The sequence below is a fragment of the Cupressus sempervirens genome, chromosome 2 (genome assembly GCF_028749045.1).
Source record: "Cupressus sempervirens isolate cs-2001-9-10 chromosome 2, ASM2874904v1, whole genome shotgun sequence".
NCBI lineage: Eukaryota > Viridiplantae > Streptophyta > Pinopsida > Cupressales > Cupressaceae > Cupressus > Cupressus sempervirens.
In genome coordinates, this window is record NC_143119.1 from 308,649,101 (window position 1) to 308,673,056 (window position 23,956).

The window sequence follows — 23,956 nt, forward strand, 5'->3', positions numbered from 1 at the left end:
TATGTGAATACCAAGGAACATACTGATGACATATTCACAAAACCATTACCTAAAGATGCTCATGCATATCTTAGAGGTAAATTAGGGGTGATTCTAATTAGAATTAAACTAGCATATTATTTTAATTAATTATGGTCTCTTATTAATTGTAATGACTTTTCAATTTTTATTTTTCCATTCAATTTCTAATGAGAATGGAGTGACCTTTAAAGTTCCATGAAGATCTATAAAGAGGACCAAGTTGAATTCAAGATCATATGATATGGACATACATCTCATTTTTTGAGATTGCCAATTTATATTAGATCTTATATATAGAGTTCATGGGTAGAAATATCAACCATGGGAGTGCCCAAATCCTATAGAGTTCCTAGGCATACATATCACTCACAAGATAGCCCAAATTTTATAAGCTCGGATACACAACTCCTCCATGAGTTTTTCCAAATTTGATTGATTTGCAGGCATACATCTCACAAGATTTTCCATAATTGTATAAAATTTTATTTAATATTATTAATAAATTGAGTTCTTGATATTGTTTATTATGTGATTACAATATCATTATTTCTTCCTTTAATATTGTCCTCTAAATTGACAAAACCATTCAAATCAATGGTATCAGGGCCAAGTTTGATCATTTTAATTGCATCGACAAGAAAGCGACATGTTTTGTATCTTTGTGTTGATAAGCTTATGTGGTATTTTAGTTCGAGAAGTTCAAATTGATGGTTGGAGCTTTAGTGTATGATTTTCCTAATATGTTGCCTACTCAACTTCTCTTGGCTTGCATGATCTAGCCATCTGGTCAAGGGACCTAATTAGCATCACATTTTTATATCCTTTCAGTTTTTAATTTACAATATGGTGGTTCACATGTGGTAGAATATTTATCGTTAGGGGCTTGTGATATTTCATGTTCTTCATCAACAAATACACCTACATTGATTTAACAAAAAATCATATGTTAGCTTGAAATCTAACATGATTTTGAATTTGTTGATAAATGTAAGGTTTTATTCCCTCCTTGTTTGTCTATCCTGCTCAAGTTTAAATTTGCAAAACCATTTAGTTAAGTCATTGTTGCAATTAACAGAGGGGCAAAGGGAAATTTTTATTCTAGCATGATAAAAGTGATAGCCAATGGAAGTAATTGTGAGCAAGGGCGATAGTGGATGGAACCAAGGATAGGTAAGGGAAAGGCCCAAGAGAGAAAAGTGGTGGTGGTGGTAAATCATTTCAAGATTGAGTATCCCCTTAAGCTTCATAAGTATATATTCCTTTAAAATTTACGCATATCTACCGAACCTTCTCTGGAAGAAGATTCTAGAAGTAGGACTAATAATGAGTCTATGGTAGATGAAAGAGATATTATTAGTAAATCCATAGACAACTTGGAGTTAGATAGAAAGTCTATCTTCGATGAAAAACTAGTCCTTTGTTTGAACAAAGTACTCTGTCACAGAAAAATGATTGGTTGGTAAAAGTTTCTAAGATAGATACGTGTATTCGGTAGGTACAACCTTCACATAATATTCAAAAGCTCCATTGGTATCATGAAGAATGTAAATAGTTCCATCCAGAGGATTTTGTATTCCAAGGTATTTTGGCCCAAAAAAAAGATCATGAACAATGTGACAGACATTAACATGTGTCTCATCCCCAAATATCTTCTAAGAAATAATAATATTCAAGCCATGCACTAAAATTTGGAAGTTTCTAGCAACCCTCTAAACATCCAAAACACCAAAAAAACCTGTCATCCTTCACCATCATCAAGTGCACACATGACATCTTTTACCATTTGCTCAAGATCATTCCAAATCCATGTAAGTGTTTACTATCCTTGTGATGATCAGTTACACCACTATGATCATGGGATGTATGCTCCCTTTCTACAAGATTAGATATATATTCAGATCCAACTGAGAAAGAGAAAGAGGCCTCCTACAGACTTAAGTGTATTGTTCCCGAGGCATGGCGATGAGCATTAGCTCGTCATAATGGAGCCTCCCAAGGAGTTTTTCCAAGCTCCCAAGGATGGAAAAATAAAGTGGTATATTAAATGTCTGGTTACTATGTTGGGAAGTGAAGAGGACATCGTAAAGGCTATGTATAGTATATTTGTCGATCGATTTTATGGATTCGGATGTCAAGTCTTAGAGGATGTAGCGAAAAAAACTTAGAGATACACTTGGAGTTTGGCATCAATATATCAACAAGATATGGTACTATTATTGTTGGAAATAAAAGTAGAGCTTGAGAATCTCACCAATTTTGAGCCTCAGGGTGGTTGTAATGATCCCAGTTTCTCATACTACTTCAAGATAAAATATAGAAACTGTGGAGAAGTGAGTCAAAAAGAAACTTTTGTTACTTTTTCAAAAATGGTGGAGCTCCCAAAAAGTAGAGGCTCAGTACATCTTGTTCAAAAGTAAAAGTTTTGTAGTAGAGAAGGGAGTGTATTGATAATTGGTGGCTAAGGCCGACCATATACCATTAAAGATAGTGAGGCCCAAGCATTTGTGTCCTTAATGCTATTTGATTTTAGAGGATATGAAACTGTGGATTTTCTTTTCAAAGATGGATGGAAAATAGTATCATTTTTTGGAACAACGTATAATTATAAACTTTTTAGAAGGGGATTTGTGGAGTTGAAACTAATGTATTTTTGTACAATAACATGATTGAATACATTTCCAAAGGTATATGAAAAGTCAAAATTGATATGACGCATAAAACTCACTTTCAAGCAGCTTGGTAGAATCATTATTGAATGCACATCCTTTCAAAGGTGATAAGACAATGGGGCCCATTGCCTCATAAGAGGGGAGGTATGATCAAAATTAAACTGGCATATTATTTTAATTAATTATGGTCTCTTATCATTTGTAATGAAGATCTATAAAGAGGACCAAGTTGAATTCAAGATCAGAATGATATGGACATACATCTCATTTGTTGAGATTGCCAATTTATATCAAATCTTATATACAAAGTTCATGGGCAAACATCTCAACCACAAGATTGCCCAATTCCTATAGAGTTCATGGGCATACATCTCATTCACAAGATAGCCCAACTTTTATGATCTTGGACACACAACTTCTCCATGAGTTTGTCTAAATTTGATTAATTTGCAAGCATACATCTCACTTATGAGATTGTCCACAATTGTATGAAATTTTATTTAATATTATGAATGAATTGAGTTATTGATATTTTTTATTATGTGTTTACAATACCATTATTTCTTCCTTTGGTATTGAACTTTCAATTAACAAAATGATTTAGATCAGATTCCCCTAACCAAAGCTACTTAAACAGACAAGGTGCATTTTTTTTTTTTTTTTTTTTTTTCAAAAATGTGCCTGGTAAACTTTTTAACGTGACCGGTAGCGCTGGCGCGACACACCCACTGGTACCACCAACGCTTTGACCTGGAGCTATGAACCAGTGAGGCCACAAATGGGGGACCTCATCCCCATGAGATTTGAACCTGGATGGCAAGGATAACAACGCAACAACTTAACCATCACAACATGCCACTATTGGCAAACAGACAAGGTGCATTGCATCACATGTGCTAATCGAAATATCCTACACAGTGATGCAATAAAACTCTACTTTAGGAAGTGCCTAAGGTAGAAAATTTAGTACAACATAACATATCAATTATGAAAAATGATAGGAATCAGAAAGACACGCAAAATCTACATAATTCATATGTATGAAGACTTTGAAGCTTAGACAACTAAGTGTCTTTGGCATTATTGTCAAAGAGGGAGAGATTACTAAAGGGAGAGAATGTTCGGATAGGGGGAGATTATAATGAGTAAAGGGAGATGAATATATAAGGGAGTTTACAAAATATTTTTATCAAAGAAGGAGAACATAAATGAGAGAGATATATCAAAGAGGGAGATTTATCATTTCAGAGGGAGAAAATCATAAAAGAAGAATCAAAATGATAGAAAATTATTTTGGATTGTATGATAACTAATATATTGATAGTATTAAGATGTTTGAGATGTTTCCATCAATTCCAAAGAGGGATATTGTTGGAAACTTACAATTGGAACAATTTTTATTTTGTCATTGATGTCAAATATATTGATAAGACATATTGCTACCTAATCTAAATGTCATATCTAATTAATTGATGAATAGGATTTGAGAAGTTTATCATAACAATAGCACCTAGAGGAAAGATTGCAGTTATGGAAAGGGAGTTACAATGGACATTTGATTAGATAAACTTTGATAAAGAAAAGTAATTGTTTATGTCAAGAAAGCTAAGCCAAGTCGAGCAATAGAATAAAAGGCTAAGGAATGCCAAGTGTTGCTAGTGTCAACCGAGCCACAGTTAGTGCTGAGAAAACTTAGTGTTGACCAAGCACCAATATCAACTGAGAAAGAATGTTGATGTCAAGCTAAAAGCTTTACAACAACTGAGTAATTCAATGATGACTGGGTGTTAAAAATTAGAGATTGCCAAGTGATAGTATGAGAATGAATTCAAGGAAATTGTGAGATCAAGTTGACACAATTGATTTCTTGGGAGATGCAAATTGTGTTGAAGATAAGATTGATGAGTTGGATCATTAAATTCGAGGAGAGAATTAGGTGAAGACCTAACAAATGGATTCTAAAGAATTTTCTAGAGGATTATAAAAAAGATGGACAAATGTAATGAATCATATCAAACTTGATCATAAACCCCCTATGACCTACAATGGTGATGGAAAATGGTAAAGTAAGAATTTCCTATTTAAAGAGGTATAAAACAAAACAAATTATTGGTCAAGGAGTGAAAGTGTATGTAAGAGGCACATACAAAAAGAGGTGGATTAGAAACACAAATTTGTGTAAGTGAATGCAAAGCTAAAGGAGAAAGCTTGCAGAGATGGTGCTGATATTAATAAGTGAATCTAAGAAGAAGGCTTAAGTGTTTTTGAGAAGAGTGCATTGATTTCTTGAAGGGTTTCCAAGTGAATCAATATCAGAGATGAAAATTAAAGGCTTATTAGTAAGACAACATAAGGACCAAATAGTGATCTCAACCTAAAAAAGTGAGTTGTAATCACACAAATCAAACCTATTATTTTATTTCTAATCATTGTAAATAGATTGTATTGAAATCCTTTTAACAGAGGTTGACTTAACAGTCATTTGAAGACTCAGCAATCTATGTAAAGCCTTTAACTAGGTGACATTCTAAGTGGAATGATAAAAGTCCTCTAACAAGGCCACTTTTAATAGGGTGATTAAATCCTTTAACAAGGTCATATTTAATATTGTTTTTTGTAACCTTTAACATGGTTGGCCCCTAATAGGGTTCACTTCAAAAGATTGAAAAATAGTGACATGTTGCTAGTGGTTTTTCCCAAATTGGGTTTCCACGTAAAACCCTAGTGTCAAATATGTGTTAAATGCTTTATATGTTTTAAACTAGATATTTTATTCATTATGGAAAGCAAGTTATGTTAAGATAATTTTGCAGTAGAGACTGAGCAATAGTAGGACAAGCAAAACAGTGAGTGTTTGTGTTTAATTCTTCAAGTGGTACTTAAGGACCCTGAGTAAATGATTCATACCCACCCCCCCGCTCTTAGTTATTCTAAACATTTCTAACAATATTTATAAAGTCTTGGATCTTTCTTTCTTTTCTCTAAACTTGGTTCACTTGGTTCTCCAAGATCTTTATCCTTTTGCTCGGGCTCCTCTAGTTGATCTGGCTAAAACTCAAGTGCCTATGTCTATGACTCAAGTTGCACTTCTTGTGATTTGAGTCAAGAACTATCTGTGACTTAGGTGCCTTTGTCTATGACTTATATTGCACTACTAGAGAATTGTTAGGTATACTTCGTTGTTGATTAACTTCCACCTTATGAGCTAAAGTTTTAGGTTCCTCTTCATAATAGACAAAATTTATGTAATCTTTAGGCTCTTTGTTGCTTTGTTCTTCATTATGAAAATTCATGAATCTTTACATGGGCACTTTCTATGACCTGATTCAGATTTTCTCACATGTCAAATGTAGTAGGACAATATTTGACTTCATCAAATTCCAAATAGTTCAAATAGGATGCAATATCAATCATCATAATATTATGATCCTTTACCTCTTTTATTTTCTCCATAGACATAGTTTTGGGTGGTGGCACATATTTATTCTCCAAGTAGAACACACCAACATCACTGATGTTTGATATATGTAGCTTCACCAATTCCTAACATGTTGAAAATTTCTATTTTCTTAGATTAGGTATCTCCCTTCTATAAGACATCCTAATCTTTAGCTTAGGTCCTTAAAACCTTTTCCTACAAGCACCAACTACTCTGATACCAATTTTTGGAAATACAAGAGAGTAACTAAGAGGGGAGGGTTGAACCAGTTACCATAAAAAAATTATTTGTCCCTTAGATGTCAATAGAAAATTCTATTGATCATGTAATACTGAATAGCTCAGTTAACACTATAATATTACTAATGCTCGGTTAGCAAAGAAATCTTAAGATTTATTAAATTTTTGTGTCCTTTAGTAACTTAGTTGTGGAAACATAAAGTGTAAGAAAATAGTATGAACATAGATGACACCAAGATTTAATTTGGAAACCCGATTTAGGAAAAACCACCTTGCAACTAGTCACAATAATCTTAACTCTTTTGAAGTGAGCCCTGTTAGGAGCCAACCCTATTAAAGGTAACAAAACATACTGTTAAGTATGACCCTGTTAGAGGATTCAGATCACCCTGTTAGGATTGGCCTAGTTAGAGGTCTTCAAACACTTTAATCTTAAAATATCACCTTGTTTGAAGATTTACAAAAATGACTATTGAGTCAACTCAGTTAAGAGATTTCTTTACTGTTATAATAGTTAGAAAGCAACAAGAACTTGACCTGATTTATGAAGCAATCTTTACAGATTTAGATCTCTATTCTGGCTTGACTTTTGGATCCTTCCTAATCAGATGTTCTTTGCAGTTTATCTTCTACACTTTTCTACTCTTCCTTTTGCCTTAGCTAACATATCCATCTTATTTTTTATTGCACTTCTCACACTTTGTCCTCAAAACTTGAACTTTGTTATATATCATAAGTTAGGACAAGTCAGCTTGATATATGCTTCTAAAATATCAATAAAAATCCAAATAGTCGGCCTCAATTAATTAATTAATTAACAAATACATTATTGTCATGTCTCTATTTTGAGATAGAATTTTAATAATAATTAGATTATATAATGTTAGTAAATAAATAATGATAATAGAGTTATATTAAAACTAATACTAAAATATAAAAATAGGAGATAATTATTAATTAATCTATATTATGAATAAAATCATATTTAGTATGATATTTTAAATAATTAAAAATAATAAAATCAAAATCAATAAATAAAGAAATTAAATTAAATACAAGAGACAATATTGTAGAAAGTATGTTAATTTTCTAAATAGAAATAAATAATATATTAATAATAAACACAAATAAGTAAGAAAATAAATAATGTATCATAGATAATATAAATTAACTAAATCTAATGAAAAGTCAAGAGATATTCAACAAATAGACATAACTCCTTAAAATTAAGATATAAAAGGGAAGAGATTTTATTTTAGAGAGGGAAAAAAGCCAAGAGGAGAAGATAGGAGTTCAAAACGGAAAAATGAAAGAGAAATATATTATGAAGAAAATAAGAAAGTGACTTTTTGAAGAGGTATCAATGATATTGAAAGGACGTGAACCTTCAAAAGGGTCATAATTATGAATAGTTGTGACTATTCAAAAATATTTTAATTATAAACTATTTGGATTTTTCCAAAGAATCTTGATTATGAAGTGTTGCTACTTTTTGAAAGGATTATAACTATGAAGTCTTGTGACTTTTCAAAATATTTCTAGTATGATGGTTTGTGACTCTTGAGAAAGAAGAAACAAAAAGAGCCAAATAAGGATCCAAATGGACCACACAAAGAGGAACGTAAGAGAGGTATGTTTATGGATTATATTTTCTTACTTATAGCTATGAACTTATTTATATTAATTAATCATACTTGTAGAATTATATATATATATATATATATATATATATATATATATATATATATATATATATATATATATATATATATATATATATATATATATATATATATATATATATATAAGGGTAGAATTTGAAATGGATAACACACATGACTTAATAGTTAAAGATTTAAGATCAAGAGAGTCTCTTTTGTGAGAAGAGAGTGATCTTAATATGGTTAATTGTTTAAGATCAAGAGAGTCTCATTAGGAAGATAGTGATCTTAATTTAGTTATAAGGCTGGAATATTCCATAGATGTTAACATATGCATATGTGTCAAGGGCCCTAGATAGCAAAAGTCTCTTCTAGGAAGGACCTTAAAGGGAGCATTCCATAGAAGACAGAGAAGTAACTAGGGATCTAAAGATCCTCAAGAGGGTTATTGATCTTGATGTGGAGATGTCTTTAAGGTTGGGTTAAGATAGAGGGTAGAATAGTGAAATATATTTTTTTATTGTATAAATTATAACATTGGTTTTGCAGATATTATTGTCCTTGCTAGTGGGGACATTACAGTGGTATCAGACATTGATCTTATCATCTTGTGGAGTTAAAGAGGATCTAGAAAAATAATTTATATGAAAGACTAATGTAGAAGGATACTAACTATTAGAAAGGATTCAAGCATATCCATGATAGCAATGTAATAATTTAGACTAAAAGAAATGTCTACTTAATATTAAGAGAAGAAATTATCTAATTGCTTGATGACAAGCAATTTGAGGAAGGGTGGACTGTCATGTCCCTATTTTGAGATAGAATTTTAGTAATAATTAGATTATACAATGTTAGTACATAAATAACGATAATAGAGTTATATTAAAACTAATACTAAAATATAAAAATAGGAGATAATTGTTAATTAATCTATATAATGAATGAAATCATATTTAGTATGATATTTTAAATAATTAAAAATAATAAAATCAAAATGAATAAATAAAGAAATTAAATTAAATACAAGAGACAATATTGTAGAAAGTATGTTAATTTTCTAAATAGAAATAAATAATATATTCATAATAAACACAAATAAGTAAGAAAATAAACAATATAACATAAATAATATAAATTAACTAAATCTAATGAAAAGTCAAGAGATATTTAACAAATAGACATGACTCCTTAAAATTAAGATATAAAAGGGAAGAGAGTTTATTTTAGAGAGCAAAAAAAAAAGCAAGAGGAGAAAATAGGAGTTCAAAAAGGAAAAAGGAAAGAGAAATATATTATGAAAAAAATAAGAAAGTGACTTTTTGAAGAGGTATCAATGATATTGAAAGGATGTGAACCTTCGAAAGGGTCATAATTATGAATAGTTGTGACTATTCAAAAACATTTTAATTATAAACTATTTGGACTTTTCTAAAGAATCTTGATTATGAAGTGTTGTGACTTTTTGAAAGGATTATCACTATGAAGTGTTGTGACTTTTCAAAATATGTCTATTATGACAATTTGTGACTCTTGAGAAAGAAGAAACAAAAAGAGCCAAATAAGGATCCAAATGGACAACAAAAAGAGGAAGGTAAGAGAGGTATGTGTATCGATTATATTTTCTTAACTATAGTTATGAACTTATTTATATTAATTAATCATACTTGTAGATTATATATATAGGTGGAATTTGAAATAACATACATGACTTAATAGTTAAATATTTAAGATCAAGAGAGTCCCTTTTGAGGGAAGAGAGTGATCTTAATATGGTTAATTGTTTAAGATCAAGAGAGTCCTCTTGGGAAGAGAGTGATCCTAATAGCTTAAGATCAAGAGAGTCTCATTAGAAAGAGAGTGATCTTAATTCAATTATAAGGTCAAAATATTTCGTAGAAGTTCACATATGCATATATGTCAAGGGCCCTAGATAGCGAAAGTCTCTTCTAGGAAGGACCTTAAAGGGAGCACTTCATAGAAGACAAAGAGGTAACTGGGGATCTAAAGATCCTCAATAGGGTTATTGATTCTAATGTGGAGACATCTTTAAGGTTGGGTTAAGATAGAAGGTAGAATAGAGAAATGTATTTTATTATTGTACAAATTTTAACATTGGTTTTGTAGATATTATTGTCCTTGCTAGTGGGGACATTACAATTATGTTGTCACTCAGTCAATACTGGGATGGAACACTTGGTTGATACTAAGACTCCTTCGATGTCCAACCACTTGGTCAATACTACAAGCCTTTTGATGCCCAACCACTTGGTCAATGTTGCAAGCAAGAATCCCTATATTAACCAACTACTTGATTAATACTGGAAAGTCTTATTTACCTAACTACTCAGTTAATACTGAGATATACAAGGTTAATACTACAAACTCTACATTCCTTAGTTAATACTAACATTTGTGTCAACATCAATGACAATATGCAATTGAAGAATTATTTTCAACAAACCCAATTTGGGAAAAAACACCCAGTAACATGGTACCACTTTTGAATCTTCTGAAGTAAGCTTGGTTAAGAGCCACCCTGTTAAAGGTTAAAAAACACATTGTTATGTGTGACCCTATTAAATTATTTAATCACTTAGTTATGAGTGGCTTGGTTAGAGGAATTTGGATCATTCCATTAGAATGTCACCTTGATTAAAGGATTTACAAAATGATGGTTAGGTCAACATTGATTAAAGGATTGTGACTTAGATAATGGTTAGAAATTAACAAAGGATTTGATCTATAAAGATACAACTCACTTTTCAAATTTAGATCTCCATTCATCTCATTTGTTGGTTTATTCACTCGAATTCATTATCATCTCCTTCTATGATCTGCTTGGTAACCCTTCAAACAATCACACTTCATCAATCTTCTCACTTTTCCTCTACTACTTTGTTCTTCATGGGTTCTCCACAAAATAACTGATCAACAACAAACCAACCTTAGAAAATATATCTTATGCCTCCTTAAATAGGTATTTTTGATCTTTTTCCACTTAAATATCACTATAGATCTTATAGTTTGGTTAGATTCATTGAATACATCCATCATTTTGTCCTTTTTCTCCTTTCTTGATACTTCTAGAAACTTCACTTTAAATCCTTTCCTTTAATCACATAACAAACTCTATTTATGCATTAAACATGCAAACTCATCAATCCTTATTATCCACATATTTTGACTGATATGAAAATTCAACTATGTCATCCTCAAACTCGATTATTTCACAAACTATTATTTTTCCGACACATGATCATCACGATGTCTTTTTTATCGGTCATCACTAGATTGCTCAGCCTCTATTGTTCTGTCTCACTTGGCTTACACTGGCTTGCTCAATTTTCACTATGCTTAGTCACTACTACATTTTCCCTCTTAAACTTTATTGGCCATAACTATCACTCTGTTAATACTATTAAGTTCCTTAATCTTTTATTTCAACTCCTTCATTGGTTGACTATATTTCACTAGGATTTGCTTATGTTAAACTCAACACTTCCATACTTCATACACTGATTAAACAACACAATATCTTGTCAAAGACTAACTAATCAAGTGCACATTATAATTCCAACATACTTGCTCCTCTTCACACAACAACTTCACTAGTTCATCTAGTTATCTCTTTTTCAAATCCTCTTCATCAATCAACAAATATGGCACTCTATACTATTAGTAAATTTCTCTCCAACAGGTTTGATATCAATGACAACACAATAATTTTTCCAATTGTAGTTTCCAATAATCATAATCTCCCTCTTTGGCATTGATGGCAACACCTCTCATTACCATGCAAATGCAAAAGATATTTTCATAATTTATCAGTAACAACTCCTTCTATGATTTGATACAGAACTTCATTAATATCATTAGTTTCATATTGATTCTCATCTTATGATCATGTATATTTCTCCTTCTATGATGTAAATTGTATATTCTTCAATGCTAGAACCAGTTGTATTACTAACTATATTAGCTCCCTCTTGCCATATCTCTTCTTGTGATTTAGCTTCAGATTATAATCATTCAATGACACCACCTCTAATCATATTCTCCCTCACTCATTATGCTATAGGATGGTAACTTGGCAATACATTCTCCCTCTTTATATGTAGCATATAATGGTAAATTAAATACATTCTCCCTCTTTGACAATAATTCCAAAGACATTCATTCATATAAAAAAACATCTTCATGTCATTGTCTAACTGATATTTCAAGATCACAATCTCTTTCATCTTTACCTTGACTCTTTGTGGTCTCATCTACTTCATGCTTCAGTCCATTATTTCACAATCTTTAGGTAGCTACTAAAGTGTGACTTCCTACATCAATGTGTAAGATATTCTAATCATATCATTTGATGCAATACTGCATCACTTCTCAACTTTCTTTAGATAAGGGAATGACCCCTAACTTGCCTTTTAGATACTCATAAGAATCCTTAGGTAATGCCTTAGTGATCAATATATAAGCTGTCTATTCCTATGGTTAACATACTCTAGTCTCACTTTTTTGTCTTGTACCAACACTCTCAAGTAATGATACTTGATAGCAATGTGTTTAGTCTTTCTATGCATATTCTTGGATATGTTTATAGCACTTGTGTTATCACAATATATTATAATAGGTTTAGTAACCTCTTCCTTCATAATTTTCAACAAATGCTTGATTCACACAATATTAGAGAAATTAACTCTTTCATCAATATACTCAGTCTCTTTTGTAGACTAGGAAATATAGTTTTGCTTCTTTCTTGTCCATGAGATCAATCTCCTTCCTAGAAAGAAAATGTCTCCACTTGTACTCTTTCTATCATCAATTTTCTAGTCCAATCAGTATCTATATAAACCTTTGGCTCAAAATTTTCACTTTTCTTATAGCATAATCCATAGTCTTTTGTTCCTTTCAGATATCTTAGTATTCTTTCATAATGATTAAGTGTTTTTCTCTAGGATTAGAAAAAAAACTAGTAACAATACCAACTGCTAATGCAATGTCAAGTCTGCTATGTACAACATATTATAGTTTTCCAATCATGGACATATATAATGTTTGATTTGCCTCATCTGAATCATCATTCCTTGAATTTTTGTCACCAGTAATCTTAGGTGTTCCAACTAGTCTTGAATCCTCCATTGAAAAAGTCTTCAATATCTCCTTGATATACTTTGATTGTGTAATGTATATACCTTTCCTCATCTGATAGACTTGTAAAACAACAAAGACCTTGATCTCTCCAAACATTGACATCTCAAATCCTTTCTTCATCTCATTAGAAAACTATTTACACAAAATATCATGTCCTCCAAATATGACATCATCAACAAAAATTGCAGCTAGCAATATCGTGTTCTCATATTCACTTTTTAAGTACACATTACTATTATCATGAGTTCTTGCAAAACAAATTTTCACCAAATGTCTATGTAACCTTCCATACCATGCTCTAGGGGCTCATTGCAAACCATATAATTCTTTATGCAACTTGCATACCATATTCTTCTTTCTAGGATCAACAAATCCTTCAGGTTGATCAATGTAGACTTCTTCTAAGATTCCATTCAAAAATGCAGATTTGACATCTATTTGGTATAACTTGAATCCTTTGTAAGTAGCATATACAAGAAAAGTTATCAATTTTTCCAACCTTGCAACCAGGGCAAATGTTTCTCCATTGTCAATTCCTTCATCTTGTGCATATCCCTTACAAACTAGTCTTGCCTTGTTCCTTGTGACTTCACCTTTTTCATTCATCTTATTTCTAAATACCCACTTAATTCCAATTACATTCTTGTCCTTTGGTCTAGGTACCATTGTTTGGGTCTTGTTCTTCTCTATTTGATTGATTTCATCATTCATTTCCTTAATTCAATCTTCATTCTCCAAAGCATCTTTAATTGATTTAGGCTCAACTTCACATATTAAACATGTGTCATTCTTCAATGTACGGCTTGTCATGACTCCTAAATATCTGCTTCTAATGATTTGGTTTGGTATATGATTCTTCCTTACATACCTTTCTAACATAAGTTTAGGTTTTCTTTCCTCTTGTTGTGATTCACTCTATTTTGTGTGTTTACCTTCATCAGGTATCTCTAGCTGCAACTCAACATTGTTTGTCTGATGTTCAATTTCTTCTCTTTGATGTTTGGTTTCTTCTGTCTATGACTCATATCATACATTCTGAAGCTTGACAACCTATTGATGCTCGATAGAGCTTTTCTATTGAACCTCGGTGGTACCTAGCTATTGATTCTTGGCAACCTATTTCTCTTGTTCAAGTAAAGTATTAGGTTCTCCTTCATATATGTAAAGAATTTTTTCTAATCTTTAGGTTCTTTCTTGCATTCCTCTTCATCCTTTTCTAAAAATTCATTGACTCTAACATTTTCACTTTCTACCATATTGTTAGTGTTAGAATTCAAACATCTATAAGTCTTTCTTTTAGTGGAATATGCTAGGAAAATACCTTTGTATCAAGTTTTCCTTTCCTTTCATCTTTCATTATGTAACACTTGCTTCCAAAAACTTTGAAATAATTCACATTAGGTGCATAGCCATACCAAAGTGCAAAAAGGTTTTTTTGTACCTTTCTTAACTTTAACTCAGTTAAGAGTATAGATTGTAGTACTTACATCTTCTCTCTAATACTTATGTGAAACATTCTTCTCCATGATCAGTGGTTTTGCATAGTCCATGATTGATTTATTCCTTCTTTTAGCTATTCCAATTTTCAGTGGAGTTCTTGGTGCACTCATTTGTCTCTTGACTCCTTTTTCATTTTAGAATATGTTGAACTCATCTTATATGAATTCATCTCATCTATCTAATCCCAAACACTTCAGACTCTTATCTGTTTCTTTTTCAACACTAGCCAAATACCACTTAAACATTTGAAATACATCATATTTTTCTTTAAGGAACATCATAATCAACATTCTAGAGAAGTCATCAACAAATAGAATGAAATATTTGTCACCATGATAGCTTTTCACTCAATGAGACCACATAAGTCAATATGAACTAACTCCAAAATATCATTAAAATAATAATTCTTGCTCTTGAAACTAGACTTTGTCATTTTTCCCATTTGACATTGTTTGCACATCACCTTATCAGATTTGTTCAATCTTGGTAATCTTCTCACTAATGCTTACTAAATTATCAAGATTCACATGACATAGCCTCTTATGCCATAACCAAATATCTTCAAATCATGCAAATAGATAAGTATATATCTTTAGATCGGTCTAGATAGAACAAATTACCTTGATCACCACTTCCAATTAGTTCACTAGCAACATCATAAATCTTTTCCTTTGTGTTTTGGAATTCAAATTGGTAGCCTGAACTGATTAACTATGCCACACTCAACAAGTTATATTTCAAACCATCAATCTAATATTTATTTTTACAAATGATCTTATCATTCAATATAATTGATCCTTTACCTTTCACATAACATGGTGCATCGTTTCCAAACTTAACACTACTTCCATTATAATTTTCTAGCTTTTCAAACTTACTTGTATCACCTGTAATATGATGTGAACAACTACTATCAATTATCCATCTATAATTATTGTTTACATGTGAAATCAATACAGTTTTCTCATCTTTGTCGAATTCATATTTTATTACTACATAAACAACTTCTTCATCATTCTCACCAAAATCACTATCTAAACCATCTTCTTCATCAATGTAACAAGATTTCTTACATTTTCCTTTGTAGTCTTTATTACCTCAGTTGTCTCTATTGTCTCTCCTTCCTCAATATTTGTTGTCTTTCCTTTATTCTTTTTCATCTCTATCAAGACATCTTCTAGAAATTTGACCAATTTTGTTACATTTAAAATAGATAATAGAGAGTTTACTTTTGTATTTTCCTTTTCATCTTGGTAGACTCCTTGCTAGTAATTCTTCTAACACATCAAGTTCATCATCTAATTCACTATCACTATCCACATGCCTACTCTTCTTCTTTCTCTTAGATCCATCAAGGGTTAGTTGAGACTTCAAAGAACATTTAATACTAGATGGTGTATAATTATCAAAATTTGATAAGTCAAATACAGTGAGTCTACTGATCAGATAATCCAAGGTTAGTCATTACCAAGTGTACATCTCAATTATTGAATTATAGATGCTCTAATTGCATAAATAGGAAGTAAAGTCCATAGTCTCATCAAATATGATTCCTCCATCTCCTCTAAGAGAATTCACAACCTCTTTGATTTGGCCACAATACTGTGCAATAGTTTCACCTTCTTTCATTCTCATGTCATCAAATTTGCCTCTCAAAATTTTAGCATTAACACTCAACACATTTTTGTCTCCTCCATGGATTTGAGCCAACTTATCCCACATTTTCTTTGTAGTATTGCATTCCTTTACATCATCAAATTCAACATAACTCAAGGAAGATGCCAAATCTATCATCATTTAATTATGCTCTTACTTCTCCTTCATTTTTTCAATAGACATGGGTCTAGAAACTTCAATGTATCCATTCTCCAGGTAGTATAATGCAAAATCTTCAACTCTAGATAGATATAATTTCATTAGTCATTTCCATGTTGGAAAGTTCTCCTTGTTTAACTTAGGTACATATCTCTTGTACATTATGATCTTTAGCTTAAGTCCTTCAAAATTTCTTTACAAGAACCTATGCTTTGATACCAATTGTTAGAATATTCAAAATAACTAAGCAAGGTAGGGGGAAGGTGAATTAGTTATCTTCAGGTCTAGATGTGCCAATTCAAGTTTTACTAACTTCAAACAACTCAAACAAACTCATAAAACCACTTGGTCCATATAGCAACTCTTTAGCAACTTATCATATTCATTTATCGCTTAACTCTATGTTCAGTATATGCCAACTACTAGTAAATAAACAACAATAAATAGCATGCATCACACATATAAAATTCAAACATGTTTGACACCAAATATTTAACATGGAAACCCAATTTGGGAAAAGCCACCAAGTAACATGCTACCACTTTTCACTCTTCTGAAGTGAGCTCGGTTAAGAGCCAACCTTGTTAAAGGTTACAAAATACATTACTAGGTGTGACCTTGTAAAAGGATTTAATCACCTTGTTAACAGTGGCTTTGTTAGAGGACTTTGAATCATTCCACTAGAATGTCACCTTGATTAAAGGATTTACAAAATAGTTGTTAGGTCAACCTTGATTAAAGGATTTTGACTGTCACAATGGTTAGAAAGTAACAATAGGTTTGATATGTAAAAATAAAACTCACTTTGCAAATTCAAATCTTCATTCATCTCATTTTTTGGTTCATTAACTGGACTTCATTATCATCTCCTACTTTGATCTCCTTGGCAACCCTTCAAGCAATCAAACTTCACCAATCTAAATTTTTCTCTACTACTCTGTTCTTCATAGGTTCTCCACAAAATCACCAATCAATAATGAACCGAACTTATAAAACATCTCTTATGCCTCCTTAAATAGGTAGCTTTGATATTTTTTCACTCAAAAATCACCATAGATCTTAGGGATTTCTTAGATTCAATGAATCTATCCATCATGTTGTCCTTCTACTCCTTTCTTGATACTTCTAGAAACTTCACTCTAAATCCTTGTCTTTGATCGCATAAAAAACTCTATTCATACATTAAATATGTCATTCGTCAATATTTATCATCCATACATTTTGACTAGTCCAAAAATTCAACTATGTCGGCCTCAAACTTGATTATTTCACAAACTATTATTCTGCTGGCACTTGGTCGTCATTGCTTCATTCTACTCTGTCATCACTGGATTGCTCGGTCTCTACTATTTTGTCTCACTTGAATTACATTGGCTTGGTTGGCCATAACTATCACTTCGCTAATATTGTTAAGTTCCTTAATCTTTTTTTTCAACTCCTTCATTAACTAACTACATTTCACTAGGCTTTTCCTATGTTTAACTTAACACTTCCATACTTCATACACTAATTAAACAACACATTATATTGTCAACAACTAGCTAATCAAGTGCCCATTATAATTCCAACATACTTGCTTCTCTTCACTCAACAACTTCACTAGCTCATCTAGCTATCTCTTTTTCTAATCCTCTTCATCAATCAACATATATGGTACTCTACACTATTAGTAAATGTCTCAGTAGTGGGTTTCACATCAATTACAACACAACAATTATTCCAATTTTAATTTCCAACACATATAGGTATCTCATACGAAGCATAAATGATACATGGTCCATAAACATATATGCATCTCATCAATCATGCTCATATATATATATATATATATATATATATATATATATATATATATATATATATATATATATATATATATATATATATATATATGTATGTATGTATGTATGTATGTATGTATGTATGTATGTATGTATGTATTTGTATCTGTATATGTATATGTATATGTATATATGTATATATGTATGTATGTATATGTATATGTATATGTGTGTGTGTGTGTGTGTGTGTATCCCACAAAAGAATAAAAGTTTATCCGCAATCCAACAAGTGTCCATCATAAAAATACATAGGTAAGTACGCCCTCAAAAATATGTAAGTACATCATAGTCTCAAAATACATCCATAAAATGCAACATATTAGTGATCATTTGATGGAGGGTTTGATCTCGATGATAGTGAGGATTATGGGTGCAAGAGTGCCAATAGCATGGTGGTCACTAATGTTGGCAAAGCTATATAGTGATCTGCACCAAATTGTATATCATTGTGATACTTTGACTATGGGGAGGAGTATTGGATTTGCAAATCTCCTATAGGTTTTGGCATGGGAGCATATTGTTGTGTTTGGACCAATTGGACAGAGAGATCGATAGGTTAAGGAGCCAAGATTTTATAGTTGGGTAGAGTTGTTGACTTATCATCATATAGATGATTTGGATTACTAGCAGGCTATGATGGATGATATTCGAGTGGTCATAAGGTGACCATATATTGGAGTAGGTCCCTAGGTAGATGACCAGGCATAATTACCTTATAACTTTACTCTAGGTTTTATTTTTGGTAGATGGGACTACATTGTGGAGCAGTACTACCAAGACACGGTATTGTGGTAATTTGGGTTGCCATAGGATGTACCTATAGACCCAATATGGTATCAATGGGTTACAGGTGAGCCTATTACTACAATGGTGAGCACCCCATCAAGTTGGGAGAGCCAAAGTAGTTCCATTTTTTGGGGGAGAGGATGCAAGAGAAGCAAGGAGCGGTTGGTATGAGTTTAGGGTAGGTAGAAAAGTGGAGGTTACATTGGTGGATTGATGGAGGCAGAGAGATGTTGGGGGAGGTGAGGAGATGAGAGGAGTAGAGGAGGAGAGAGAAGAAGAGGAGGGGAGGGGAGGGGAGGAAATGAGTAACAAATGGATGTTGATGGTTGGTAGGGTCTGTAGGTGTCACTTGCTACATAGGTACCTACAGGGGGATCTAGAGGAGGGGAGGACTTGGTCTAGGGGCTAGATACACCTCTTTAGAGTAAGCACACACAGTAACGAGCCAATTTTAGAGAGAGATAAATTGCAAGTTGAGCGGGATCAGTTTCATACTAAGCGAGATGTCCTTTAGGGCCATTTTGATAGGTTACAGTTTGGAGCAAGATGGTTTGTTCGCAGAGAGGGATAAGGCCTAGATGGGGCAGGGTAGACTTGTCAGGAGGTTGGAGTCTTTAGAGGCAAAGAGCGGGAGATTACAGTGGAGGAGAATGGGAGAACCAAGGATGCTACCACCACATTTAGATCCATTTCAAGTGATACCCAGGTTAGATATAGATGCAAGGGACTCACCTCACATCGGTACAACTGTGTCTAGAGAAAGGTATCCTAACACTAATCCTTATACAAAAAAAATTGCACGCCTCATTGGTTGTGTTGCATCCAAGTAAAGATGAAGAGAAATTTGTCCCTATTGGATCCTTAATGGAACGCTAGGACCCACTAATCATTGCACATCCTCTAGAGTCACAGTCACCTCTCCTCTCAAGAGATGGAATGTCATTGTCTTAGAATGCCACCTCTCGCATAATGCAGCAACGATCACCATATATATCCATCGATGAGGTGTTTGTGTGAAATATCCATCCCAATCCAATTGCATCCACCATTTCCCACTCCACAACCAAAAATTGGTCAGCTACCCGCAACACTGACGTATGCCTCTCATGAGATACTAGTGTATCGAGTGACAATTACATCCATAGAATCAAGAAACCTATTAGTCTTTGTCATACCAAATTCTACATAACCTATTTCCTACAAATTTTCTTCATCACCCCTTCCCCCACCCCATCCATCCCACCTAATTTTTTTAACTAAACTCATAGTCACATTAGCAGGAACTCACTTTCCCCTAACCAAATTTGAGTACCCACAATCTCTTATAAAAATCACAATTCAGGCGACATAAACATTGGCAGGACCACTGAGATCAATTTTCCTCTAGTCAAACCCTAACTACCAATTCTCATGTTGACTACCTCTTTTCCCACAAGAACACATTTCCATGGCTAGGAACATGTCACGGTCATCGAGAACATGTTCTTGCACTCAAAATCACGTCCCTGCATTAAAATTTGTGAACCCATAATAAATACAAACAAACCATTTTCTAACCTATTAAACACACCCTTGTTGCAGGACCACGATCCTACACACCAAGCTCACAATCCCACCATACTAGTGTCCACAAGAACATAATTCTCCCCCCCAAGAATGCAAATATCAAAAAAAAAAAAAGTGACAAGCAAAGTTCAAGACCTACCTCTATGTCTACCACTCCTTGTACCCATACTTGTCACACCATCTTTGATCAATGTGTCAATCGTTCATGATCCACCATCTCACTAAATCAAATTTAAAACCAAATCAACAAAGTCTTGCAAGTCAAAATGAGCTCCAATAACCTATAACAACCCTTATGCACCCTCATATAGGACCCTTCAAAGGTTCTTTTTCCAATTTTTTCATCCATGCCCATTTTTTATCCCATTCCTCACTATCTTGCATCCCACACACTAATTTCAACCCTCACTCACCTTTTTGCATACTCCTTCTCACCTAACATTTAACAAATTTTGAGAGGTCGTCGAGTCTCATTTTCTCTCCCTGTCATCTTCTTGAGGGGGGATCACATAGTATAGTCTTTAATCAAGATTGGGGCAACCTAGTTGCTTTAAAACCTTCTTCACATCCTCCATTATTTAAAAGATGTCTTTAAATAGTGTTTAATTAATTATTAACTATTTAATTATTTTAGCATTATCCCCTAATTAATCATTTATTCAATTAATTATATTCCAATTAAAAAATTAACAGACAACCAATAGTCCAATTTATTAATAAAATCTCCCTTCCTCTATTAAATTAAATAATTCCAAAATAGATTTAATTTATCTCCAAAACCCTTCTCTATCTAATTTATTTAATTAATTAAATTCCTCCACCTACAAACTCATCCTCTAAACCAACAATTACCCAAACTCATCTCATGCACCAATAATTCCTCTTTTAATTAAATTATTTATTTAATTAATTAAATCTCATGCACCAACCATTTCTCTTTTAATTAAATTATTTATTTATTTAATTAAATTTCATGCACCCATAATTCCCCTTTTAATTAAATAATTCATTTATTTAATTAAGCTCACCCACCAACCTTTTTCTCTAACAAATCCATCCACCTTCGACATCCTCCAATTAACTAATCCACCTCACCCCCCCTTAATTGAAACACATCACCTCCTCTTCCATGTCTAAAATCCCTCTCCAAATTACTTGCATAAATTAAGACACGATTTATTCTTCCTGACTCAAGCCCAAGTCCACTCCCATGCCACATATCCCTCATCCACCTCTAAACATAGAAGTTCATCTCCTCTACCTATCTTAGTAAACTTAAGCCTATCTCACACCTCACTCATTTAACTATCCATCAAGAATTATTATCTCTTCCTCACCAAATTACCTATAAATTGAATTCTTTGCTCCTCACAAATCATCTAGCTTCTGAGTAAACTCATTCTATTATTTTAAGAGCTAATACTATCAAAGCACTATTTGGCGCTGTTAAGATTTTCATGCACTCATCCTTGGTCATCCATTATTGAAGCATTGAGCATCCATTGAGCACACATCCATCATCATGACCACATCAACACATAAAGGAGGATACAAAGGTATTCAAATTTACTTTCTCATTGTTTGAGTTTCTTATTGGTTTATCATATATGTTTGTTAATTGATTTAGTTTGTTAGACATTTGGCTTTGGCTTTATATCTTTTGCATCTTGATTCTAACACATACAGTCCTATGTGTGCATAATGAGTGGAGTGATCATGTTGGAGTTAGAGCTCTTTTGGTAGTTTTTGGTAATTTTATCCTTATTTCTTGGGCAGACCTTGGAGATTATTTTCATGAGCTCAGGTTTGTGGAAGTTATCTTATGTGATCTTAGACCTGGATCATTGGATGGTATGTGGGCCTATGTCTAATGTTTCATACTCTTATTTTGTCTTATGAGTTAGTTATGCATTGTAAGCTTGGGGCTTGTCCTAAGTGTTAGTTAATATGGTAGGTTGACTTCTAGCTTGAGTGCTTATTTAACTTAACTTGTGTTAGTTTGTGGTGATTGATTAGGGAAATATTGTACATACTCCATAATTCCTCGGTGGGGTTGTTAGTGAAATTTTGCACATGTGTAAAATTTAAGTATGCATATGAGGAAAACACATGAATGTCATTCAAAACATAGAAAATGTCCTTGTATTATTCATTTTCAAATATGCAATTTTATGGAAAGGTGATGGAAATGAAATATCTCACACAAGTCATGAGTCTAACTACTATCTTTCATACATAATGAGAATAAGAAAAATACAACATAGGAAGATAGAGTCAAAGGTAACCAGTCATTTCCTTTCAACCTTTGACTAGTTAAATGTCCTTAGATGATGCTCTTGGTATAACTCTCGATCAGATAGCTCTGGGTCTTCATTCTCCTGCATGGGAAAAAGTGGGGTTAGATCTTTTAAGATCTAAGCAATGACTGATTATCTGCAACTATTTACCCACATATGCAATATTTTTCTTATTATGAATACATATAAAAAATAGTATTCGAAGTGCTCAAATGACAAGTTAATTCTGATATGAAACCTTTAGTTATAATCAGAAACAAGCATGTTGATCTCATAAGGAATAAGTACAAATCACAGAAGAATAGTTTTTGAGTGTCACGAGCCTGTGCTCGAACCTCATAAAATATTCTTTTAGATATCATGGAATGAGATAGTTCAGTACTTAGTCAGTTGCTCTAGAATATGATGAAGAGTTTGCATAACTTGCTTCAAGAAGATTTAAAAAATTGAACTTTACTTTTGAGTGAAAGAGGAGATCAAGCATTATTAATTGCCTAGTTTCAATGAAACAGATGTGGCAAATGTGAAAGATTTTGATGAAAATCTAAGCAAAAAAGGCTAAAGTGCTTCATAAAGAAAAATCTAGCTTAGTAAATTCTAATACTATCAGATGCTGATTAGAGTTGACTGCTACAAAGGAAGACTACAGGGGATTGCAGTTGGGATTCATTATGAACCTCAGGACTCTTACATTGACAGAAACGGAATAGCATGCATTTTGCTGATAGTGTACTCCTATTATTTACTTTTAGTTGGAAAGAATCTACAATGCTATGATGATAGAACATTGGCCAATGCTGATAGTTTTTTAAAACAACAACAACAAGAGATTGTAATATCACAGAGAGAAAATTGACCAACTTCTCTAAATGCTCTGCAAAAGACTTATAAGAGAAAATGTGCAAGGCTGTAAAGAGGAAAATGCACAAACTGTTGTTACAGTAGGTTCATTATTTGTTTTTACA

General features: G+C 32.6%; 1 pseudogene; it reads right to left on the reverse strand.

The window, feature by feature from the left end:
* Positions 1-1,430: 1,430 nt before the first annotated feature.
* Positions 1,431-23,956, reverse strand: part of LOC149572316 (uncharacterized) — a 46,862-nt pseudogene continuing 24,336 nt past the window's right edge.